Genomic DNA, 26,924 nt, shown 5'->3' with positions numbered 1-26,924 from the left:
TGTCTCATGGTCAGCAGAGATACTTTTTATAATTTCAATATTCATGTATTAAGTGTGTTTTTGTGTCCCAACATATTATGGTCAATCCTTGAGAATGTTCCTTATGCACTTTAACAGAATGTATATATATTTTTGGGGTGACTAAAGGTCCTAAATATATCTCATCTATGAGTTCATTTAAGGCCTCTATTTCCTTACTAATTTTTCTGTCCTGATAATCTGTCTCTTGCTGTGAGTGGTATGTAGACGTTTCCAGCTAATACTGTGCTGCTTTTGATGTCTCCCTTAGGGTCAGTAAGTACTTTTTAAAATATATTTGGGTGCACACATATTGGGAACTTATATATTGGCAATTGTTATATCTTCTTTTTGGATTGATCCTCTGACCAATATGTAGTATCCATGTCTGTCACTTTTCACCTTTGCCTGAAAGTCTGGTTTACCTGATATTAGAATAGCTTCTGTTTATCTTTCTTTTGTATGTGTGTTTCCTGTTGACACAGAATAGATGGCTCTTGCTTTTTAATTCATTCAGTCACTCTGAATCTTTAAACTGGTGAATTTAAACTATCCACATTTAGGGTAATTATTATTATTACTATTATTTATTATTTCTTTATTGGGGGATTAATGATTTATAGTCGACAGTAAAATACAATAGTTTGTACATACATAACATTTCTCAGTTTTCTACATAATGATTCAAACCCCATTCGGTCTCCTCTTCCATCATGTTCCAGTACCTGACTCCCCTCCCCAGAGTCTTTTACTTTGGTGTAGTACACCGAGCTCAGTCCAAGTTCTGCTTTGTGTTTTCCCTTCTGTTCTTATTTTTCAATTTTTGTCTTTGAGTGACATCATCCCATATTCGTCCTTTTGTTTCTGACTTATCTCACTTAGCATGATTCCTTCAAGCTCCATCCAAGATGGGGTGAGAAGTTGAATTTACCATTTTTAATAGCTGAGTAGCATTCCATTGTGTATAAACTTACTCAGCCACTCATTTGTTGTTGGAAACCTGTGTTGCTTCCATGTTTTGGCTATTACAAATTGTGCTGCTATGAACGTAGGTAGACACAATTCTTTTTGGATGCATGTGTTTGACTCTTTAGGATATATCCCCAGGAGAGGGAATTGCTGGGTCATAGGGTAGGTCCACTTCTAGCCTTCTGAGAGTTCTCCAACTACTCCCCACAGGGGGTTGGGCCAATTGACATTCCCACCAGCAGTGGAGGACTTTCTTTGTTTCGGGTGATTATTGATATATATGGCTTGCTTATAACCATTCTGGTTTTTGTTTCCAAGTTGTTTTATGTTCTTGTTGACTCTTTTCCTGTTTGTTTCTGTTTATTATTTTATGTGGATGTTTGTCTATAATGATCTTGCCTCCTGTATATATATTTCCTATTTGTATTTTTACTATATATTTCATCTTATAGTTATTATGAATATTGTATCTAACTTACAGTATCTACAAAATTTTTTTAAGGTGGCCTTGGTTCACCAACACTGGACTGTGTCACTCTATTTTACTCTCCCCTTTTCTGTGTCTGGTTTCCCTTGTTGTGTTTCTGGTTCTATTCTAATACTGATCATCTCCTTAAAAGTTTCTGGCAGGCAGTTGGGTGGTAGTGCAGCGGTTCAGTGCAGGTGGCGCAAAGTGCAAGGACTGGCATAAGGATCCCTGTTCGAGTCCCCGACTCCCCACCTGCTGCATCGGGAGTCGTTTCACAGGCGGTGAAGCAGGTCTGCAGGTGTCTGTTTTTCTCTCCCCCTCTCAGTCTCCCCCTCCTCTCTCCATTTCTCTCTGTCCTGTCTAACAACTACAACATCAATAACAACAACAATAACTAGAACAATAATGAAAAACAACAAGGATAACAAAAGGGAAAATAAATAAACATAAAAAAAGTTTCTGGAACTACTTTGCATCTTCTTTTTTTGTGGGACTCCTCTCAGTAATTCTTGCAAGGCAGGTTTTGTAGTAGCAAATTTAATGTTGAAGCATTTCTGTTAGTCAAATTTCATTTTTTTTCATCTTTCCATATCCTGTAGCTTTTTTTTAACCTAAGTAACTTTACAAAGTTATGTAAGTTTCAGGTGTTAAAATCAATATTTAATACCTTTCCTGCTCCAGGACCTCATGCAGAATATCACACTACATTTAATTTTTTGTTTCATTAGTTTACCTTCGACTGTGACAGTGTCTTAACTCTTACTTATTTTCAAAGTCCTTGACAGTTTTGAGGAACACTACTACTATAGAATATCCTTAATTAGAATTTATCTGATGTTTTCTCAGGATTGTACTGCATTATGGATTTTTGGAAAGAAGACCACAGAGGTAAAGTAACACTCTCATCATAACATATCAAAGGCGCATAGTGTTGACTTAGCACTCTTGTTGTTTTTATCATTCAACTGAGGTTGTGTCCAATTTCTCAAATGCCATCATACTTTTTCTTCTGCCTTTCTTAGTGTACTCATTTTTTTGTTGGTAATTTAACAGAATCTTAGGAAACTATAAGATTTCAGGGGTAAAGTTCTGTACCCACACGATGATGGTACCATCCACCAAAGTTCTGTGCCCTGCCCATCCACCCCCATCATAGTTCTCACAAAATTCAAGAGTTGGTCTTGTTACCATTTTTCTTGCAAGTTCATTTGCTTTAGCTGCTTTGTTTCTGTAAGTACTTATTTTCTGATACTGCAAGACAGAGTAAGTATATGTTTTGCACTTTGTGCCACAGACCTAGAATCTGTAATTTTTCAAGAATCCTTGCCTCCTTTAATTGGATAATGGTATTAGAAACCAAGTATGCTCTTGCATTATTCTCATATTATGTTACTTCTCCAGTCTTATTCCCACCCTCAGCCAGTGCATTATTCAGTTCTAGCTTATGATAGTTTAGGGATTTTGTCTAGGATCTCTGATGTCTCAGACATGAAAATCTCTTCATTATACCACTGTGCTATTTTCCCTAGTTATCTATTTTTTTCCTTTCCTTTTTAAAAAATATTTATTTATTTCTTTTTGTTGCCCTTGTTTTATTGTTGTAGTTATTATTGTTGTTGTTATTGGATAGGACATAGAGAAATGGAGAGAGGAAGAGGAGACAGAGAGGGGAGAGAAAGATAGACACCTGCAAACCTGCTTCACCACTTGTGAAGCAACTCCCCCACAGGTGGGGAGCCTAGGGCTCGAACCAGATCCTTAAGCCAGTCCTTGTGCTTTGTGCCACCTGCACTTAACCCGCAGTACTACCGCTCGACTCCCTCTTTTTTTTAATTTAGACTTATTAAATATCCACAGCCAACCACTATTTCCCTCCTTCCTTTTTCTTTTTGGCATCTTTTATAAAATATATACTTATTTTGTATAGCATTAAGAGAGTAATTGAGAGGGAAGGTGGAGAGAGAGAGCGAGAGAGAGAGACACCTGCAGTACTGCTTCACTACTCATGAAGCTTCCCCAATGCAGGTGGAGACTGGTGGCTTTATCTGTGGTTCTTGCTTACTCTATTTTTATTTATTATTTATATTTATTTTTTATTCCCCCCTTTTGTTGCCCATTTTGTTTTATTGTTATTGTTGTTGTTATTGATGTCATCATTGTTGGATAGGACAGAGAGAAATGGAGAGAGGAGGGGAAGACAGAGAGGGGGAGAGAAAGATAGACACCTGCAGACCTGCTTCACCACCTGTGAAGCGACTCCCCTCCAGGTGGGGAGCCGAGGGCTCCAACCAGGATCCTTACACCGGTCCTTGCAATTGGTACCACACACACTTAACCCACTGTGCTACTGCCCAACCCCTTCTTGCTTACTCTAATGTATGTGCCCAACCAGATGGCTACTACCTAGCTCCACTCTGGCATTTTTCAGTAAGGGTTGACCCTGTGATACAATACTGTCCAGGGAAATTAGATATAAGTCTGTTGTAAAGAATTCTTCTTTCTAAAATTAAAAGTCAAAATCTGGAGGGAAATACCCCTAGGCCTTTTTAGCCTTCTTATCAGGAAAATGGGATTGAAAATGGAATTCATGAATATGAAAACCAATCCTGGGGAATGCATAGTAGGGAAATAAGTGGAACCCTACTGTGTTGTCATGTGTTGTTAAACCATCGTTGGTCTACCCAACTCTAGATGTTTTGTTCCTGGAATAAACTCCTGTGCATTCTAGCTGTTGTTATTTGATTTTCCTGTAATCATTACAGTCAAGCACAGTCTTAGCCAATCCATATGTTAACATGGTTGGAAAAATTATTATTTATTTTGAAGGTATTTGTAGGGCCAAGTATGTTGTTGATCAGTGGTAGAGTGCATACTTTGCATATATGAGACCCTTGCTGATCCCCAGAACTAAAGGGGAAAAATAGAAATACTTATTGAAAGGGCCTGGTGGTAGCACAGCGGGTTAAGCACACATGGTGCGAAGTGCAAGGACCGATGTAAGGATCCCAGTTCAAGTCCCTGGCTTCCCACCGGCAGGAGGGTCGCTTCATGAGCGGTGAAGCAGGTCTGCAGTTGTCTTTCTCTCCCCCTTGCTGTCTTCTGCTCCTCTCTCCATTTCTTTCTGTCCTATCCAACAACAACAACATCAATAACAACAACAACAATAACTACAACAATGGTAAAATAGCAAAGGCAACAAAAAGGGAGAAAATAAGTCTCCAAGAACAGTGGATTCATGGTGCAGGCACCGAGCCCCAACAGTAACCCTGGAAGAAAACAAAAAGAACTATTTATTGAAAACCTATTACGTAGATTATTTTGACCCTTCATACCTGGTCTCCCTGGATCCAGTTCATCTTTGCCTATACCAGTGTTCATACCATACAAGTTAACAATTGTTTGCTTCAATCAGAAAAGTTCTGAGTAACATAAATTCTGCTTAAAAAGGTACCATGGCCATCCTGGGAAGATAGGGGTTTTGAAAGGAGAGGTTAGGGTTGGCATTCTGTTGCACACTGCTCTTACCCCAGTTCATAGAACAATGATTGATTTCATGAACTGCTGGCAGATTTAATTATAATTTAAAAGTACATTGCAAAACAACAGTCTCAAGAGTTGAAAACTTTAGAGGTCATTAAATTTTAGTCTCGTCTACCTCTCTTTGATGTTTGGTTTCTGTGTTTCTCTCCCACTCATATTTAAGGGACTATCTTTTATGCTGTGAACCTCCCTTTTCATCTACTGCTTTACATTCCTAGCATTATTTGTGGTATGATAACTTCTGCATTTGAAGATAGCCATCATGTCCTACATATGTATATTTTCTTTTTTTTAATTATTAACACTGGTTTACAAGGTTCTAAGATTATAGGAATATAGCTCCATGCCACACCTACCACCACAACCCTGTGTCCTCCCTCCCTTCCTTCCAACCTCGTACCCAAGGATAACCACCATAGTTTTCACAAAGTCTTGGTGACAGTTTGACTTTAAAAAAAAAAAAAAGTTCATGTATTTCAGTTCTTTATATTGCACATGTGAGTGAAACCATACAGTAGTTATCCATCAGGGAAATGCAGGTCATTTGGTAATAGGTATAAACTATAGCAACAAGAGTACTTGAACACAAGTGCCAAATTAAAGAAACTTAAGATATCATAAGAAGGGTGAGGAAAAAAAAAGATGTAATAAGCACTAGAAAGTAATGGAGAGAAATATAACATATTAACAATACCTATAGGGCTGTGTGCATGTAAATAAATGTGTTCTAGTGGTCCAGAAGGTGGTGCAGTGGATAAAGCATCAGACTCTCAAGCATGAGGTCTTAAGTTCAATCCCTGGCAGCACCTGTACCAGAGTGATGTTTGGTTCTTTATCTCCTATCTTTCTCATTAATAAATAAATAAAATATTTTTAAAAATAGATAAATGTGTTATACATAAAAGTGTTATACATGTAATTTATAAGAGAGCCCTTTTCAACATATTCATGTTCCACTGTTCTCTGCTTGAACATCTGTTTCTTTCTCCCCTTTCATACTTTAAAATTGTTTCATATTTCTTTGGCTTGTGTTTCTGGGTGTTTTTTATTCTGTATTTCCTTGTTGAGAGTTAAATGTTCCTTATTTCTCTGTCACACTCCTAGTGACTCTTTCAATGCAGATCTGGTAACACATTTAGTTTTTGTATGTCTGGTACTGTTTTGATTTCTCCTTCATATTTTTTAATTTAATTAATTTATTTATTCCCTTTTGTTGCCCTTGTTTTATTGTAGTTATTATTGTTGTTGTTATTGATGTCATCATTGTTGGATAGGGTAGAGAGAAATGGAGAGAGGAGGGGAAGACAGAGAGGGGGAGAGAAAGACAGACTCCTGCAGACCTGCTTCACCACCTGTGAAGCGACTCCCCTGCAGGTGGGGACTCGAACCAGGATCCTTACACTGACCTTGCGCTTTGCACCACGTGTGCTTAACCCGCTGCGCTACTGCTTGACTCTTATTTGAATGATAATCTTGAAGAGTAAACTATGCATGGCTGGCAGTTGCTATCTTTTAAAACCTTGAATATATCACTCCACTCTATTCTTGCCTCCATGGTCCCTGTCAAAAAATCTGATGCAAGTCTCATTATACCAATTTCCTAAGTTAATTTTTCTTTCTTCTGGCAGCTTGTAAATTTTGCCTTCATCCTTGACTTTGGATAGTTTCACAATGATGTGTTTTGGTGTAGATTTATTTGGGTTTAGGAATTTGGGAGTTCTCTTTAGTTCCTGAACATCTATATCCTTAACACATCCCAAATTTGGAAATTTTTCTGCTTTTATTTCTTTGAATATGTTTTCTGCTGTCTTATTTTTCTTCTCTCCTTCTGAGACCTTTATAATTCTGATATGTCTTTTTCTGATGTATTGTTCAATCTCTCAAAGAGTTGCCTCATTTTTCCCAAGCCCTTTTCTCCTTATACTTTGAAAGCAGAGTGTGGCCAGTTTGTCTACTGTTTCTGATGTTCTCTCTTCTACATAGGTAAGTCTACTTGACATACTTGAGACTGAAATGCATTCAAAGCACCCTTTACACCCTGTAACTCTGTTTTCAAGTATTCCATTTTCCTATAAAGTAAAAACACTGTTTTTTTTTTTTTTGTCTTAGTTCTTTTCTCCACATCAAGCTGAAAGGTTTGTATTTCCTCAAATTTTCCAACAATATATTTCCTAAACTCTTTCTCTAATAACTCTTCTGGATTTACATCAAGTTTTTGGGGTTCATCTTGGTTTTGCAGAATCAGTGTTTTCCTAGTTTTATCCATCTGTCTTGTCTTCTATTGTTGCTCACAGGTGTTTGGTTTTGCTTTGCATGTGAGTTGTGAAGGGGATGGGGGAAGCTTGGAAATAGCACTTGATGTCCCTTAAACAGAGACCTAGTTTGGGAGGCAGGGAAGATTCCAGACATCCTTCTCCTCCCAGACTGACTCCTAATAGCAGGAAGTCTGCTTTGAGATCAAAGTCACTTTTTTGTCTTACCTGCAGGGTAGTATGACCCTGATTATCAGGTTCTCTGTATCACCTTAGAGTTTGATAGCCTTCTTTGATGCCACAAGATACAGTGTTCTGGTCCCTAGTTCCTCTGAATGATTCCCTTCTATAACTCTAAACAGAAGTTCAGAACTTTTTTTTTTTTTTTCATTTTTTAACCCACTCAGTCCCTGAGTAAGCTCTGCATGGGCCCTTTATATCTGCCACATGGATTTGAAGTAGTTGTAGATATTGTACCCGCCAGCAGTGCAGTGCTGCAGTTCAGTTTGAGTCTTCTCCCTCCCCTCCTTCTCCCACTGTCCACACATAATCACCAACCTTCAGATAGGGATGTTACTTTCTTTACCAGAAATCCCAGCTGTTCTCTGATGAAATTTGTTGAGTTGTTTTGTTGTAATATTTGTTTTCTTGGGAAGAGCAACATTTCTGTGACTAGGTCGCCATAGCTCTGCCCCTACATAAGAAGTCTTCCTACATATGTACATTTTCTCCCACAAGAATAAACTCCAATTCTTCATACAACTCTGCTTAAAGTTTTCTTTTTCTTTTCTCTCTCTCTCTCTTTTTTCTTTTAACTCAGTTCAACTACAATAAGACCAAATAGTAGGCTTTTATGGCAAATGCCAAGTGTAGACACACCTCAGAGATACTGTAGTTTTGGTTCCAGACCAGTAAAGTGACTCATACAATTTTTTTTTCAATCCATGTAAAATTTGTGTCGGTCTTCTAGTCTATAACTGTACAGTAGTGTATCTAAGGAAAAGTTCATACCTTAAATAAACAGATACAGATATAGTGGGAGCACATACTGTTTGGGGAAAAAAGTTGTGGTTGGACTTAATCAGTGAAGGATTACCACAAACCTTCCTTTTGTTTAAAAATTGTAATATAATAAATATAATAAATTTTTTGAGAAAATCTATGAACTATAATACAATTTGGTATCAAGCTAAAAATCTGAGAAAGCTATCCAGAAATTTTTATTTTGTGTGTGTAAATTAAATATTGGGTGCAGATAGAAATTGTTTTTTAATTCATAGCAGGTAATGATTTATTTGATGCATGGTCACTTTCTTCCCTTTATTACACCATTACATTTGAACATAATTTTCAGTCTAGTCAGCTTCTCAGTTTCATAAATATATCCAACATTTTGTCACACAGAACATAGGGATCACTGTTTTTTCTGGAGCTCTGTTTCATTTCCATGATGAAAAATACTTGTTTTGTCATGAATTATAAGTGGCAGCACCCCTTCATGCTCTTCCTCCTACTTGCAGAAGTACAGATTTGCCACTTGCTATCTAAACTGGGAGAGTTAGAAGTAATGGTATCAGTTGAACCTCTGATGAACTGCTAAGCCAAGATATAATTCATCAGGTATTTTTAATATTTCTCTTTTAACTTTTTCTTTGTTTTAGCCTGGGATTAAAAAAGAGGGCCAGGCGGTGGTGCACCTGGTTAAGCGCACACATTAGAGTACACAAGGTCCCAGGTTCAAGCCTCTGGTCCCCATCTGTAGGAGGAACACTTCACAAGTGGTGAAGCGGGGCTGCAGGTGTCTCTGTCTGTCTCCCCCACGCCTATCAGTTTCTCTCTGTCTCTGTCCAATAGTAAATGAATAAAAGGTCTCTCTGTCTTCCTCTCCCTCTCTGTCTCCCCCGCGCCTATCAGTTTCTCTCTGTCTCTGTCCAATAATAAATAAATAAAAGGTCTCTCTGTCTTCCTCTCCCTCTCTGTCTCCCCCGCGCCTATCAGTTTCTCTCTGTCTCTGTCCAATAATAAATAAATAAAAGGTCTCTCTGTCTTCCTCTCCCTCTCTGGCTCCCCCACGCCTATCAGTTTCTCTCTGTCTCTGTCCGATAGTAAATGAATCAAAGGTCTCTCTGTCTTCCTCTCCCTCTCTGGCTCCCCCGCGCCTATCAGTTTCTCTCTGTCTCTGTCCGATAGTAAATGAATCAAAATACACTAAAAAGAGGGAAAGATAAATGTGAAAAGACATTCACCTTTGGTGTGACACAAAATTGTGCCTCTCTCTAATCTTTTGCCTTTCAAGGGCTAAATGTTAATATCATGAGAAAATTATAAAATGACTTTCCAGCAAAAATTGAAGAAGGAACATTTTCCTCTTTACCTGATAGTTTGTGTGTTTTTTAAAAAAATGTATTTATTTATAAAATGGAAACACTGACAAGACCATAGGATAAGAGGGATACAATTCCCACCACCAGATCTCTGTTTGTGACTTTGATACTCCTGAACTCAAATATTTCAAATGCAATTGATTACTTTCCAGGGAATATCTTTTCCTGGGTGTTTATTATCATTATTATTATAGCTTTGGAATTATTTTAGTAAGATTTTTGCATGATGCCATCTTATTGACTAATTTTGAGCCCCCTCCCTCCCATCCCAATATATATTGAAAGGTATGTAGCAGTAGAGAAAGTTCTTGTGTAACTTAAACAAGCATTTAATTAAAGGGTATTACCTACAGTGCCAGAATATGTGAAGTAAAACAGATGCTTAATCAACCACAAAAGCTTTTTTCCACTTCATGAACTTCAGTGCTCAGTGTCATAAATATTATTACTATTCCAAGACTTCAAAAAAGCAATGAAATAACCACACTGATTTCCCCTACTGTTAAAGTATAGAAAGTCCCCCCATAATAGAACTTTGTCATTAGTGATATTTATTTTTTTAATATTTTTACTTATTGATTTGATAGAGACAAAGAGAGTTGGGGGGGTAGAAAGAGATAGAGAGCATTGCAGCACTGCTTAACCACTTATGAAGCTTTCCTCCTGCAGATGGGGACCAGGGCCTTGAACCCAGATCCATGTGCACTGTAATGTGTGTACTTAACCAGGTACACCACTGCCTGGCCCCTCATTTGTGATATTTAGAAGAAACATACATACTTGAAATTTTTTAGAAGGAACTTAAATACAGATGACTATCATGTAGAAAGTGAAGCAATAAGGAAAAGCTTTTCTATCCAGTAAGTCAAGGAGTGAGTCTCATAATATGGTCATGTATTTGTTGAGCACCTACTGTGCAGTGTGAGCTAATGGATAATTTCTGTACATTGTGTTTAATTTTTACGACCCTATAAACTGAGTCTGTCCTGGATGCATGAGGACAGGGATTCAGATTGTCACATAGTTGTGCCAGACTATACCTATATTCTTTTTTTTATTTTTTATTTTTTTAAATTTTTTATTTAAGAAAGGATTAATGAACAAAAACATAAGGTAGGAGGGGTACAACTCCACACAATTCCCACCACCCAATCTCCATAGCCCACCCCCTCCCATGATAGCTTTCCCATTCTCTAGCCCTCTGGGAGCATGGACCCAGGGTCGTTGAGGGTTGCAGAAGGTAGAAGGTCTGGCTTCTGTAATTGCTTCCCCGCTGAACATGGGCGTTGACTGGTCAGTCCATACTCCCAGTCTGCCTCTCTCTTTCCCTAGTAAGGTGTGTCTCTGGGGAAGCTGAGCTCCAGGACATATTGGTGGGGTCTTCAATCCAGGGAAGCCTGGCCAGCATCCTGGTGGCATCTGGAACCTGGTGATTGAAAAGAGAGTTAACATACGAAGCCAAACAATTTGTTGAGCAATCATGGATCCCAAGCTTGGAATAGTGGAGAGGAAGTGTTAGGGGGGTACTCACTGCAAACTCTAGTGTACTACTGCTTTCAGGTATATATTTTGCAGTAGTTTATGGATACGTGTGCACATAAGCTCTCTCTCACAGAAACTGGTGTATATCTAGGTTATGGGACTTTGTTAGAAAGTGAACCACCTGAGATGAAATTAGAGTGTACTATAAAAGGAAAGGTCTCACCCGAGTAATGAAGCTGAAGGGTTGTCATTCCACACGTGAAGTCTCTGGACACAGTCTGAGGTGAAGCATGTTGAGGTGGCAATCGTTGCGTTGGTTAGGTTGTGATCGGCGGATGCAATATTATTTGGTTTGGATTGGTAGAGGCATACGGGAAAGTGGGCCCTATCCAAGGGTTCCAGGACTGGGGGAAGTAGGGGCTCTATAGTGGAGATGTGAGGTTCCTGCTGTCTTAGGGTTCAAAAAGACAATCGATAGTTAATGTTATCATCACATTATTTGGTAAATGGGTTAACTTTGAAAAGCCCTTTTGTTAGGGTTTGCTGTACAGTACCCAGTATCTTGTATATAGCTGTGCTATTGGTTGCTTCTGATCTACTTGGTCTAGGCTTTTGAGAGAGTCCGCATATCAAATTGTCCCCTTCTGTTTAGTTGGGGAAGTCAACTGAAAGATGAAATCCAATTTGTATCTGTATGACCCACATTATAAGAATGAAGGAGAAGGAGTTCCTAATCTGGCTGAAATGCTTTAATAGAAGGAAAACCAGTGAAAGTAGAAGAGGCAGTTAGTGTCAGACTTCCTGAATGGTTTTACATAAAAGCTGGCTTGTAAACCAACAAAGAATAGCTTGGAAATACAGATTCTATGGTGGAAGGCTTTTGTTATAAACTCAATGTTCCTGTTTGTCAATTGCTTACTCTATTCTTTGTGGCATAGTATGATTCCATAAAGCCTTTATCCTAGGAATTTTTTCAAAAGGACCTGATGTTCTTTGTGAAAATGTGAGCAGCAGGAGTTAAGAAGTTTGGATTGTAGGTGCTTACTGAAGAGAATTTACAAATTATTGTTTCCATTTCCTTCCTTTTATGCACAAAATAGTCAAGGCTCAAATAAGCTGTGATGTCCTAAAGGATACTAAAGTATCCTCTGATACTTTTTGAAGTATCAGAGACCTAGGACTTTGCTTTTAGTCATGGTTTCTATTTTGAGGCTCTAGGTGGAAAATGCTTGAAGGTTATGATGGTTAACAATTAAAATAATTTCTATTTTCCTTCTTTTTTTTTTCCTTTTTTTAATTAGCTTTGTAAGAGCCAGTGGTGAAAGGACTGAAACAGTGGAGTTATCCAAGATAGGATATGAGCAAAAATTTACTTATGTAAAGTGAACAGGCCTTTACTTTGCAAAGTTCAGCTTTCTAAAATGGAGTTACTTAATTTCACAAAATATTTATGTATTTGCCATCTTTTTAATGTAGTGTGAAGATGGCAAACTTAATAAAAAAAAGATTATCCTATGAGGTAGTAGTGACAATACAACTTGAAGTTCAAATTTATTCATACGTTGTACTTTTAATTGACCTTTTAACTGAAGTGAAATTGATAGAAGTGTGATGCTATGGAGAGTTTGGAACTGGGATGCCGTTCCTTGAGTGCTATTATTGTCATGTATTTCAACCTTGAAACTGAGCTCTGGATAACAACGGAAAGCAGCTGAGACATAAGAAAATGCCAGAGAGACAAAATGACCTTCAGCTGGAATATGAAAAGAAATATTAGGCAGTTTTAACTTTAAATGCCAAATTCTATCACACAACTATTTCCTGGGACTTTAAATGATCATAACTGTTCTTTTTCTGGATCTTAAAATGTACTTTAATTCCAAATGACACAAGAATGTATTTGCTATCTACTGACAGTATTCTTCTAATTGCCTACGTAGGAAACATGGTGTGTATAGAAAATACCAAACGGTTTTTGAAAAGCAATGCCATGTAACAACAGAAGGATGAAATATATCCTTGGAATTTCTAGAGTTAAGTTCAAGAAAGCATTTAGATTTTGAGTCTGTAGGATGCCTTATTGATTTCAACTCTTATTCTTCCAAAGGCTTTCTGGTGTGTGATCCTTCTTTACCTATCATAAAGTACTCAAAAGAAACTCAGGATAGGGCCAATGAAATAACTCACTTGGATAGTTTGCTTCCTTGCCATGTGCTCTACTCAGGTTTGAGCCTGGCCCCCACTGCACTGAAGGAAGCTTTGGTGATGTGGTCTCTCTCTCTCTCTCTCTCTCTCTTTAATAATGATTGTCAAGATTGTATGATAAGAGGGGTACAATTCCATACAATTCCCACCACCAGAGTTCCATATCTCATCCCCTCCAATGGAAGGTTCCCTAATTCCTTAATCCCTCTGGAAGTATGGACCAAAGATCTTTCTGTGTTGTAGAAGGTGGAGGGTCTGGCTTCTATAATTGCTTCTCTGCTGGACATGGGCATTGCCAGGTCTATCCAAACCCCCAGCCTGTTTTTATCTTTCCCAACTCAAGTAGGGCTCTGAACAAATAGAATTCCAGGACACATTGGTGAGGTCATCTGCCCAGGGATGTCAGGTTGGCATTATGGTTGCAAATGCAACCTGGTGGCTGAAAAACATTAAGATAAAAAGCAGAGGGGGCTGGGTGGTATCACATTGGGTTAAGCACACACAGTGCAAAGCACTAGTATGGGTGCAAGGATGCTGGTTTGAGCCCCCAGCTCCCCACCTGCAGAGGGGTCAATTAGCAAGTGGTGAAGCAGGTCTGCAGGTGTCTTTCTCTCCCCCTCTGTCTTCCCTTCCTCTCTCAGTTTCTCTGTGTCCTATCCAACAACAGCAGCAGCAGCAGCAGCAACAACAACAATAACAACAATGACAAAAAAGATGGCCTTCAGGAGCAGTGATAACCCTGGAGGCATCTATATCTATATCGATCTCGATCTCTCTATATCTATTTCTATATGTATGTATCAGAACAAATTGTTTAATTTGTTAAAGGTAAACATATAGCACGTGAGATTTAGAGTCTCCATTTTGGAAAAAGCTAGGAAGTCTATTTTAGGCATATTTTAATGGGCCCATGACTTTAAGAATTTGTGCCTAAGCCTGACAGCTAACATGCAGGTAGGCTAAAATTTTTGTCTGGGAAAATGGTGTCAGAGTTGGAAATATGACTTGAAAGCTGGATCAGGGCAGAGAGTAGCTCCCTAATATGAGAAAGCTATATAAATGCCATTTAACTGTAAACCCCATCAATCTGATCTGGGGTCCATATTCAGCACAGGAGCCTGTGTAACCTCTGCATCCCTGTAGGTCTAAGCTTGAATTCCATGGTCATAGCTAGGAACATTCTCGGTTGCACTTATTTCAGGACCAATTTTCCTCGAGTGGCAGAGTATTTTGACTCAGCCTGCCTGCCAAGTGTAGGGCAGTCTCTACCATTGTTGCTCTACACTGAGGGCAAGGTCCTATACAGGGCCCACAAGAGGGTTTAGGATGCTGTTCCTGATGGACATGACCAGTAATGGTGGAGAGAGGAAACTGCTAGAGGTCTAGACCCATTATATCTATGGGGGAATCTAGGATTCCCTGGATGATGGGGAGGCCTGGTAGTGACCAAAAGGGCCATCATTAAAGTGTGCCCTTCATTAAAGTCTGTTGCCCTTATCTTACTCTCTCTTTCTCTCTCTCTTCTCTGCCTTTCTGTCTCTATCTAAAGAAGAGAAAACACAAGTAAGGTGAGAAAGAAAAAAAAAATACACTTCAGGATCAAAAAGAGAAAAAAGAAGGTCAGGCGGTAATGTAGCAGGTTAAGTGCATTGTCCAGCATAATTATCCCAGTTTGAGCCCCCAGCTCCCCACCTGCAGGCAAGTCGCTTCACAGGCAGTGAAGCAAGTCTGCAGGTGTCTGTCTTTCTCTCCCCTTCTCTGTCTTCCCCTCCTCTATCCATTTCTCTCTTTCCTGTCCAACAATGAACGACATCATCAACAACAATAATAACTACAACAAGGATACAACAACAAGAGCAACAAAAAGGGGGGAAAAAAGTGGCTTCCAGGAGCGGTGGATTCATGGTGCAGGCACCAAGCCCCAGCAGTAACCCTGGAGGCAAAAAAAAAAAAAAAAAGAGAGAAAACAAACAAAATTCACATGCCAGCCATTAATCAGTTGGAATAGATCAGGCCATGTGTACTAATCTTTGCTATAAAATGATTATAAACTTCAGGATTTTAAAATGAAAATGTTAAATTAGAATGTTTCTAAGTTTTTTTTAAAGCCATTTTTTTATTCATGATTTATAAGATTATAAGATTACATGGTATGGTTCTATATCTAAATTATTGTGTTATTCTAAAATTCTTAATAAGATCATCATCTGTTGAACTGTTATTCTGTCCATTCTTCATTTTATTATTCCCTAGCTACCAGTCAGATTAATTGCTAGAAATCCGTGTTAAAGATCAATCTCTTTGTCCTTCATGTGTGTTCATTAGAGATATATAATTGAATCTAAAGTTTGGTTCTACTATCTTTCTACTTCTTTATAACTCTTCCCTTTAATCAGTTTTTTAAAATTTAATATATTCATTTCTGTCATGCACACTCTTAAAACCTGAATTTTTTCTCTTAACAGCAAATACTTCTCCAGAAGATGATATATGTTCTAATATGTGCATGAAAATCTTGTCATCGCTTTTGGGGAAATGCACACCAGTGAGATGTCTTATCACATAGGTGGCACTTCACATATAAAAAAGACTGGGAGCAACATGTGTCATTGAGAGTTTAGAGAAAGTGGGACTCATATACTGTTGGTGGGAATATAAATTAATGCAGCTTCTGTGGAAAATGATATGACGATTCCTTTAAAAGTTAAAAAAAATAGGGGCCACTAGTCAGGGAGTCCTGCGATTCCCACACAGACATGATGGGCCTAGACCTCTAACAGATCCCTGTCACCACTATCACTGGTGATGAACCATCAGGAATAACATAATGGACCCCTTTGTAGGCCTCTATAGGACCTTGCCCTCAATGTGGGTCAACAATGGTAAGGAATTTTCTATTCTCTGAAGGGAGGTTGGACAACATACTCTACCTACTACCCTACATGGGCATTGGCAAATCGATCTGTACTCCCAGCCTGTCTTTCTCTTTCCCTAGTGGGGCAGGGATCTGGGGAGGTGGGGTTCCAGGAGACATTGGTGAGCTTGTCTGCCCATTGAAGTCAGGTTGGTGTCATAGTAGCATCTGCAACTTGGTGGCTGAAAAAGAATTAAGATATAAAGCAGAACAAGGAACTGTTGCTTACGTAATTGCTGCCATACCTCCCTAAGTTGGGTGTCTCTACACCATACCCTCTTGTCTGCTATGATTAGTAGTGCCTCAAAGAATATGGATACACAGATATCTCTTTGAGACATTACTTTCCATTACTTGGGATGTGTATGGCTAAAAGTGGGACTGTTAATTAACATAGTAAATCTGTCTTTAAGTTTTGAGACATTCCCATATTCTTTTCAACATACTGGTTTTCTATAACACCTGTACCATTTTAAATTCTGTCTGTGCAGCGATTCAAATTTCTTGGCATCCTCACTGGCACTTAGCTATTTTAGGGGGTTTTGTTGTTATTTGTTTGGTTTTGATGAGTGCTAGAGTCTGTCAGGCTTTGGTATTAGCATAATCCAGGCCTCATAGAATGAGTTGGGAAGTGTTCTCTTCAAGTTTTTTTTTTTTAATTGACAATAACTGATACTATTTCATTATATACTCAATAGTTTTGCTGTATGAAAGTCATCCTGTTGAGCTTTTCTTTTGAGAACTTTCTTTGATTACTAATTCAATCTACTTGATATTTTATGATTTAGTCTTGGAAAGTTTTGAGTTTCTAGAACTATTTCATCTACATTATTTTTTATACTCTTATTACCTGTGCACTAGTATTTATTACTTCTGCTGAATTTGTGTTTAGTTTGTTTCCCTCACACATCATTTTAAGTTACATTTTCTGTTATTCTTTTATGTCAGCTTATATGAATTTAACTTACAACTATTAATTTACCTGCCTACTTAATTAAAATTTTCACTAAGGTAGCATTATGTAATTCTCAAGTACACAAAATTATAATTCGCCTTCTTCATATGCTATATTTTAATCCCCACCAGAATCTGGTTTGAGTCCACCTTTCTGTCATTCTCCATCCCATGTGTTGACTAGTGCTGTATTTTCACAAGGGATTTGTTTTGTTTGTTCATTTGCTTTGTTTCTTTATAAGTTTTTTCTTTATGGTTACTATGAGGTTCAGATAGAGCTTCCTTTTTTTAAAATGTTTTTTAATATTTATTCCCTTTTGTTGCCCTTGTTTTTTTATTGTTGTAGTTATTATTATTGATCTCATCATTGTAGGATAGGACAGAGAGAAAAGAGAGAAATAGAGGGGGAATGAAAGACAGACACTTGCAGACATGCTTCACCACCTGTGAAGTGACACCCCTGCAGGTGGGGAGCTGGGGGCTCGAATCGGCATCCTTAGGCCGGTCCTTGCACTTTGTGCCATGTACGCTTAACCCGCTGTGCTACCACCTGACTCCCCAGATAGAGCTTTCTATGACTATGACTCTCTATTTTGTATTGATGGCTAGTTATATTTGATTATATTACAGAACTTTACATTTTTGTCCCCCCACCTCCACATTTTTTTCCTCTTTCAATTTTATTTTAAACTTTATTTTTTATTTATTTTTATCTTTTTATTTTTTTACTTATAAAAAAGAAACATTGACAAAGACATAGGATAAGAGAGGTACAACTCCACATCATCCCACCACCAGAACTCTGTATCCCATCCATCCCCTCCCCTGATAGCTTTCCTATTCTTTAACTCTGTGGGAGTATGGACCCAAGGTCATTTTGGGATGCAGAAGGTGGAAGGTCTGGCTTCTGTAATTGCTTTTCCTGCTGAACATGGGTGTTGACAGGTCGATCCATACTCCAAGCCTATCTCTCTCTTTCCCTAGTGGGGAAGGGCTCTGGGGAAGTGGACCTCCAGGACACATTGGTGGGGTTGTCTGTCTAGGGAAGTCTGGTCGGCATCATGCTAACATCTGGAACTTGGTGGCTGAAAAGAAAGTTACTTGAAGTTTCACTTTACCTCTTTTCCATATGTCTCCTTTAATTCTTATTGCTTTGGTTAATTTTACTGCTTTTGCATTTTGATTTTTATGCTTCATTTAAAAGTGACTGATCTGTTAGGTAAATCCCCCAATAAAGAAATTAAAAAATAAAAAAATTCCGGGGCCAGACAGTGGCGCACCTGGTTGAGTGCACATGTTACAATGCACAAGGACCCAGGTTCAAGCCCCTGGCCCCCACCTGCAGGGGGAGTTTCACAAGTGGTGAAGCAGGGTTGTAGGTGTCTCTCTCTCCCTCTCCATCTCTTCCTTCTCTCTCACTTTCTCTCCGTCTCTGTCCAATAATAAATAAATAAAAATGTTTTTAAAAAGTTTCAAAATATGATTGATCTGTTAGGTAGTTGGAAAAGTCATGACACATTTTTGCATAGAAAAAATACATCACAGTTTTTCAGACAACCCAACACTATTCAATGTCTCTTACTGTACATTTACCTTTTTCAGTAAGATTTATCCATATATAGACGCACACACACATACACCCACATATAGGGTGGATATTACTCTTAGCAGTTAGTGAAAATCTTTAACAGTTTAACATTTATTTCAGTCTGCCATTGGGTTTGTTGCATTTTTTAGTTTCATTCTTTAGTTTCACAGCTTCCTTTTGGATGGTTTCAATTTTTTTCTATTTTCACTAGTTCACTTATCATTTTTGCAACTATTACTTTGAAATGTTCATCAGGTATTTTACATAATTAAAACTATCTCCATTTTATTAAGACACTTTTCTGGAATTTTTGCTTGCTGTTGTCTTTGGGGCCTCTTCTTCTGCCTCACCGTTCTACTGGGTCCTATGTTTGTGTCTGCATATCTGGCAACTTTACTACTTCTCCTGGTGTTGAAGAATTAATCTTGTGTAGATGATGTTACATGGAGTCCAGGACCACAGTTTTCTTTGGATGCCCAACTTAGGTGCTCACAGTGTGTGGATCTCTCTCTGTGTGCTGTGCCTTCTCACCTACTAGTTGGACTGCCCATTGTGGAGAGTTATTGGCCCACTTTTGCTATGTCCCAGTGATTGGGTTAAGTTGTTATTTTTTGTGGGGTGGTGAGTAGGTTGTACTGTCAGTTTCCCCCAGCCTCAGCTTATAATTCATATTTTACTGGCTTTATAAACATAAGTGTCTATTATTGAAGAATCTTCATGCTCTATTAACCTCTTATTAATACAAATTATTTATTCTCTAGTTTCTAATGAGAGAATATAATGAATCTTTTAAAGAGTAAAACTACTCTTTTAATATACTTTTTCTGTCTTCTGAAAAATTGTAAGTTTAAAATTGTTTCTCATGGCATACATGTTGTTTAAAACTTAACTTTTTACGGTCATTGAGAAATGATTTATTGCTTATTTCAGGTACTCTAAGTCAGATTCACTGCTAGAATTTTTTCAGTTTTGCTTATCACATAATGATATTTTGTGCCATACTCTCTTGGAATTTACCAGCCTATAGTTTTTTTTTTTATTAAGATGACTCAGTTTTCAGTATTATATAATTCCATGGTAACCAACATGAAATTCGTTTTTTGCTTAATTGAATCAGGAAATGGTAAGTCTTTAATAATAAGGTTAGATACTTGAGTGTTTGAGGAATGAGAGTTAATTAAACAGACTTGACAGAAGACCACGTTTTTCTTCAAAGTAGTTATTGTCTCTGGATCCTATAAAAATGAAGATGTATCAGTTTTTACTACTATAATGTTCTGTAGAGGTTTTATTGATTTATTGCTGTCATTTTTCACTTCCATAAAGCTGGCTACTGTGTTGCTGCTTTGCTGCTTACTTTGAATAGCATTCTTACAGATGAGAAAATATATGGCTTAATATTAATTTGGTAAATTGCCCATTGAGGTTATCATTTATCAGAAATCGTTCTGAACACCAGTGTGACCTATGTGCAAGAGTCACTAGGTCACCTTGAGGGATATTCTTTATGAGCTCAATCAAGGATATTGAAACCCGAGGAAAATTAATATTCAACACTTCTAATGTTTTATTTCTCACTTGACTTAGCTTAGAAGTGCTTTAGGACCTCTGCCTACTTTAGTACTGCTCACTTATTGTAGTAATTATTAATTAGTGTATTGGGATTTAACGGCAACAGTTCTGTGTTACTGGCTCATTTTCATTTTTTCACATACTTCTGTTATTATTATCATTATCATTATTATTGTTATTACCACCACCAGAGCTTAACTACTCTGCTGTCTTTTTTCAAGTAGAAACACAGACAGAGAAGGAGAGAGGGGGAGGCAGCACAGTACCGTGCTTAATCCAGTGAGACAAGGGTCTGGACTCAAGCTCAACATACCTGGCTTTTTTCAAGTTGTTTATTATGTTTACATTGAAACACTAACTTTATTTTGAAAGTATTCCCGCTTCACTGCTCTGGGCCATTTTATTTTATTTTTATTAGTGATATGCAAAATTACAAAATAACAGGGGTACAATTCCACACAGTTCCTACCAGAAGAGTTCTGTGTCACTATTCCCTCCATTAGAAACTGCAGTAACCTCCCAAGGTCACAGATATGGGTTGACTGTTATTTCTTATTTTATTTTAAATTTTTTATTTATAAAAAGGAAACATTGACTAAACCATAGGATAAGAGGGGTAGAACTCCACACAACTCCCACCACCAGAACTCTGTATTCCATCCCCTCCACTGATAGCTTTCCTATTCTTTAACCCTGTGGGAGTATGGACCCCAGATCATTGTGGGGTACAGAAGGTGGAAGGTCTGGCTTCTGTAATTGCTTCCCTGCTGAACATGGGCATTGACAGGTCTATCCATACTCCCAGACTGTCTCTTTCTTTCCCTAGTGGGAAAGGGCTTTGGAGAAGCAGAGCTCCAGGACACATTGGTGGGATTGTCTGTCTAGGGAAGTCTGGTCATGCTAGCATGTGGAGCTTGGTGGTTGAAAAGAGAGTTAACACACAAAGCCAAACAAATTTTTGACCAGTCATGGACCTAAAGGCTGGAATAGTGCATATGAAGAGTTGGGGGGTCCTCCATTTTGTAGATAGCAGGTAGGCATATTTTAGTTATATTTCAAAGGGCCTGTGGCTATACAAGATTTTTTTTTTTTCTCTTTTTTCCCCCGAGCCTGAAATCTGATATGCAGGTGGATCCAAGTTATTGTCTGGGGAGATGATGTCATGGCTGGAAAAAGGACCAGAAAGCTAGATCATGGAAGAGAGTAGCTCCCTAATATGGGAAAGGTGTATAAATATTGACTGTAAACCCCATTGGTTTGATCTGATCTGGGGCCTATATTCAGCTTAGGAGCCTATGTGACCTCTGCATCCCTGTAGATCTGAGCTCACATTCTGTGGTCATGAGCAAGAACATCCCAAGCTGCCCCAATATCGACCCATCTTCCTCAGATGTAGCATAGACTATGTAGTCCAGCCTCCCTTCGGAGGATGGAACATTCTTTACCATTGTTGATCCAAGTTGAAGGCAAGGTACTATGGGGGCCCACAACTGGGTCTGTTGTGTTGTTCCTGCTAGGAATGACCGGTAACAGTGGAGAGAGGGATTTATTCGAGGTCTAGACCCATCATGTCTGTTTGGGAATCTCAGGACTCCCCGATTAGGGCCCTAGCTGATGGGGTGGCCTGACAGTGAGTAAAGAGTCATCGTTAAAGTATGCCATTGACTGTTATTTCTATAACTGTTTATATTTTTCCCTTTTTTCCCTATGGTTCTGCCTGCTCTTCCATTTTAAATCACAGCTACACCTATTACACTTGTGAATGTCTTTCTTTTTTTCCTTTTTTGCTCTCTGAGTCTTGGTGGCATTGAGTTTCAGAGCTCACTAGTCATCTCCCCCTAACATTTCACCCTTCTGGGAGTGGTGAAGCAGGGCTGCAGGTATTGCTCTCTCTCTTTCTCTATCCCTGCCTCCCCTTCCTGTCTCACTTTTTCTCTGTCTCAATCCAGTAATAATTAAATTAAAAAACCATATAGAACATTCCCTAATTATAAAAAAATGTTAAGATCAAAGATTTGTAGAAACCTAATCCTGTATTTCCCATTTCCTAGAAACATTAGAAGCATTGGCCACTAATTTAGTGTTCATAGAAACTTTATGACTTAAATACCTAACGTTTGTACTGCACAGATATTATTCCCAATTTATGTTTGAGATTGTAATAGGAAAATATATTCCTTTTCTATGTTGAAAAACAAATGCATGCCAGATAAAAACAGTTTGCTGTTTTTGAGCAGGTAAAGGATTCCATAGTCCCTAAATCAGTAAGTTTTTCATAAAATAGAATATGGAAGAAATACAGGTGACATTAACTGACAGCATCTAAATGATCATCTGCAGCACACTTGAGCATAACATGGTTGTCAGCATCATATTGATGAGCTGCCAGTTTCCTTAATAGCCTGCTGTTATTCTCTTTAGCAAACCCCTCTCTTCTTAGAGAAAATTCTTTTACAAAGGTATTTATGTGTGAGGGGATTTCAAAATCTATGACTACTGCTTGTACATTCATATCTGTCATTTTGCTTGAATACAACAACTTAAAAGGATTTCTTTAACCTTTCATTTATGAATGTTGGTTCATATCAGTAGGGGAGTTTTAAATGACAAGCATTGTGGAAGAATGAGAATTACCGGTAGCTTTTGACATAACATCAGTTATGTTGAAAATTAACATTACGCTTTGAATCTCACCTTTTTTTTCTTTTACTGTCTGCAAATCTGAAAGAAGGAAATTGACATTTGTAGAATCAAGGACAAAAAGACATGCAACTTCATAAAAATGACTTTTATATTCAAAATTGCTCCTGTGCTTGTTAGCATTTAACAGTTTTCTGATCAGTTTTCTTTTTGATAGACATGTGCCTTGGGTTGTTATTATCTTATAAAACTGTATAGCTAAATATGTAAAGGAAAATGATACATACTTTCATTTAGAGGTGTTTCAGTCTGCTGTCACTGATTTACTGTTGCTGCTTTGGCAGATACTGTGATCTAGTTTATATGTTAGGAGAGCATTCTGTTTTTTACTAAAAATAGTGGATTTTGTGTCATTAAGTGTACTTAGGATGGCAGCATTTTTTTTTAACCTCCTCTTATTCTTGATGTAGATGTCCTTAGTATCTTCTTTTCCTGTGGGAGTGCTTCACAGATCTGTTGTTCTTCTGTACTACAACTAATATTTTGAGTTTCAGGAGTGATATTATTTTTGTTGTTGTTATTTTTTTAAATTTATTTTTATTGGATAGAGACAGCCAGAAATTGAGAGGTTAGGGAGAGATAGGGAGAGACAGAAATAACACCTGCAGACCAGCTTCAACACTCGCAAAGCATTCCTTATGCAGGTGAGGACTAGGGACTCGAACCCAGGTCCTTGTGCATTGTATGTATGTACTCAACTAGGTGTGCCACCACCTGGCCCCATGAAATTGTTTTTTAAAAAAGCAAGTTTAATGCATGCATATTTCTTTATATAAGGGATATTCCCAGGAAAACTGTGCAACTTTGTGATTTTATATCAGCCACCATTTTATATACAATTGAAAATAAAAGATAAAAAATGCTGGGATGTGGGGGGGAGAACAAATTATGGTTTTCAGAGCTTTTCTGTGTCTGCTATTTCTTAAAAGTAACTAAGAGAATTCTTACATCAAGTCAGTTTATAGGGTAGCAAATTCTGCTCCTTTTATTCCCTAACTTGGATACTTAAGAAGTTTTGTGGGAGCTGGGCAGTAGTGCAGCAGATTAAGCGCAGGTGGTGCAAAGCTCAAGGACCAGCATAAGAATCCCAGAGTAAGCCCTGGGCTCCCCACCTACAGGGAGAGTCGCTTCACAAGCAGTGAAACAGGTCTGCAGGTGTCTTTCTCGCCTCCTCTCCATTTCTCTCTGTCCTATCCAACAAGAACATCAATAACAACAATAATAATAACTACAAAAATAAAAAACAAGAGCAACAAAAGGGAATAAATGAAAAATTTTTTTTTAAAAAAGAAGCTTTGCAGTCCAGAAACTTAATTTATCATTTAACCAGTGTTTGTTTTTGTTTTTTGTCCTGAGAATAGATCAGTTCAGTTAAGTAGTTGTATCTGATAACAGTAGTATCTCAACAGTGACCCAGTGGACTCCCAAATACAGGCTATGTAAAGCTGCCAGAATCCTGGAAGTAAAGTATTAGGTCATTTTTATTTCCAAGGATGGGACTTTTTTATTTCATAAAGTCAGTCCAAATCCTGTAAAGCTCTCTGGCTATATCTGAAATATCCCTATCATTTTGAAATATGGCATGCCAGTCAAAGTCTTGGTTATACAACTATGTTTCCAGTTGGACTTCTTTTCTGGCATCTACCAGTTTTATAGGATCCCATCTGTAGGCTTCAGAGTAACTATGGTATCTCAGCAGGCCCTATCATAGGTCTCCAAACTCTTGGCTTTAATGGTCTTTGGATCCTCAGCAAGTAAAATTAGCACAGGATTTGGAGTCATGCATTAGTATTTTCATGTTCTTTGGATATGTGCCTTTGTATCTCATACTGTACCAGTTTTCAGTTCTATCATCAGAGTACATAGTTCAGTTTCTCTAGCTCCTTGCCAGTACTTACTATTCTGTTTGTTTGTTTGTTTGTTTTTAATGTAGGTCATTTTCACAGGTGTAAGGTGGTTTCTTATTTGTGATTTTTATTTACATTCCTCTTAATAGTTAAGTGGAGCATTTTTTTTTTCATTTATCTTCATTCATATGTCTTGTTTGAAGACATGTCTGTTCAGATCTTTGGCCAAGTTTTTTATTGGTTTATTTTGTTGTGTTGTTGAGTTGTATAATTTCTTTATATAGTTTCAATATCTTCTACCCATTGCTACTCTACTTTTATCTTTGTGGTGCTTTCTTCCAATATGTGAAAGTTTTGTGATTTGATATAGTTTCACTTGTTTATTCTAGCTTTAATTTCCCTTAAATGAATTAGAGGAAAGGGAAATTAAGGGAGCAATTCTATTTGTAATTGCATCAAATTAGATAAAATACCTTGAAGTAAACATAACAAAATAGTTGAATATGCTTTACAGTGGAAACTGTGAGACATTTTTCAAATAAACAAAAGAAGACACAAAGTAAAAGGATACACAGTGTTCATGAAATAGAAGAGTAAATATTGTTAAAAATGGCCATTTTACCTAAAGCAGTTTATAGATTCATTGCAATATCTATCAAAATGGCAATTTTCTTCAATTGTAAACTTTGTTTGAAGTTACTGAAGATCATCCACGAATAAAGAAACTCTGAGGGAAAAGCAAAATTGGAGCCCCTGATATCAAACCTTACTTCACAGTAATAGTAATTAAAATAGTATGATATAACAAAAACAGACATTCAGACCAATGGAATAGAATAGAAAGCCTAAAAATAAATCCACACAGATGTAGACATTTAATATGTGACAAAGGCATAGAATGGGGGAAGAAAGCCTTTTCAACAAACAATATTGGTAAAATTGCACAGCCATATATGAAAAAAATGAAACTAGATAATAATTTAACACATACAAAAAATTAACTCAAGTTGAAGACTAGATATTAAACCTGAAACTATAGAATATATATAAGCATAGGGGATACTCTCTAGTACTTAAATATCAAGAAGTATTTATAGAAGTCTTGTTTTTGTTTAATAGCTTGTTTGCATATTATTTTTTTTAAATTTATTTCATTAGTGATTTAATAGTGATTGACAAGATTGTGTGATAAGAGGGATACAATTTCCATCATCAGAGTTTACCAAAATATTTTAAACACATATTACTTCAGAAGCATCTAATACATCCTATGCATTGCATTACTTTGTGCATGTTACCTCACTTAATCCTTAAAAGATAATCCTATACAACTAGGTAAATTTTTATTTATAAAATGGAAATATTGACAAGACCATAGGATAAGAGGAGTACAATTATTCCACACAATTCCCACCACCAGAACTCTGTATCCAGTCCCCTCCCTTGATAGCTTTCCTATTCTTTATTCCTTTGGGAGTATGGACCCAGGATCATTATGGGGTGCAGAAGGAGAAAGGTCTGGCTTCTGTAATTGCTTTCCCGCTGAACATGGGCATTGACAGGTCAATCCATACTCCTAGCCAGTCTTTCTCTTTCCCTAGTGGTGCAGGGATATGGGGAGGCAGGGTTCTAGGACACATTGGTAGGGTTGTCTGCCCTGGGAAGTCAGGTTGGCATCATGATAGCATCAGGAACCTGGTGGTTGAAAAAGAGTTAAGATTCAGCAGAACATGTTGTTGATGAATCATGAGGTTTATTATTTCTATTTATACCCGAAGAATCTGAGGGTAGGAAGGACTAACTTAACATTTTCTTCTGTTAGACCAGAATATATTTTCTAAACCACCACTAGTAATGTGTTTAGACCACAAGACCGTTTGATAGTCTCCTATTATGAAACATGTGATTACTCTTACCCAAAAGGACCAATTTGTACTAAATGTTGCCTGGTCATTCTTAATATGGATTTACATGGTAGTTAGACACTTCTCTACTTCTGAGTACTAGAGGACCAGCTCAATTCCTTGATC

The 26,924-nt window shown here is 37.7% G+C and overlaps 1 protein-coding gene across 8 annotated transcripts in view; it reads left to right on the top strand.

The window, feature by feature from the left end:
* The window catches only part of PEAK1 (pseudopodium enriched atypical kinase 1), a 303,174-nt gene that overhangs the window by 88,463 nt on the left and 187,787 nt on the right, over positions 1–26,924 (top strand). For 4 of the 8 annotated variants that reach the window (XM_060174713.1, XM_060174715.1, XM_060174721.1 and 1 more), the window contains exon 3: positions 2,303–2,344. The exons of the other annotated variants lie outside the window; for them this stretch is intronic. The gene's annotated coding sequence lies outside the window, so the exon portion shown is untranslated. The remainder of the gene's footprint in view (positions 1–2,302; positions 2,345–26,924) is intronic. 8 annotated transcript variants of the gene reach the window in all.

This window comes from Erinaceus europaeus, chromosome 16 (assembly GCF_950295315.1).
Source record: "Erinaceus europaeus chromosome 16, mEriEur2.1, whole genome shotgun sequence".
NCBI lineage: Eukaryota > Metazoa > Chordata > Mammalia > Eulipotyphla > Erinaceidae > Erinaceus > Erinaceus europaeus.
Note: the sequence above shows the minus strand (reverse complement) of the source record. Positions and strands in the feature narration are given on the sequence as shown.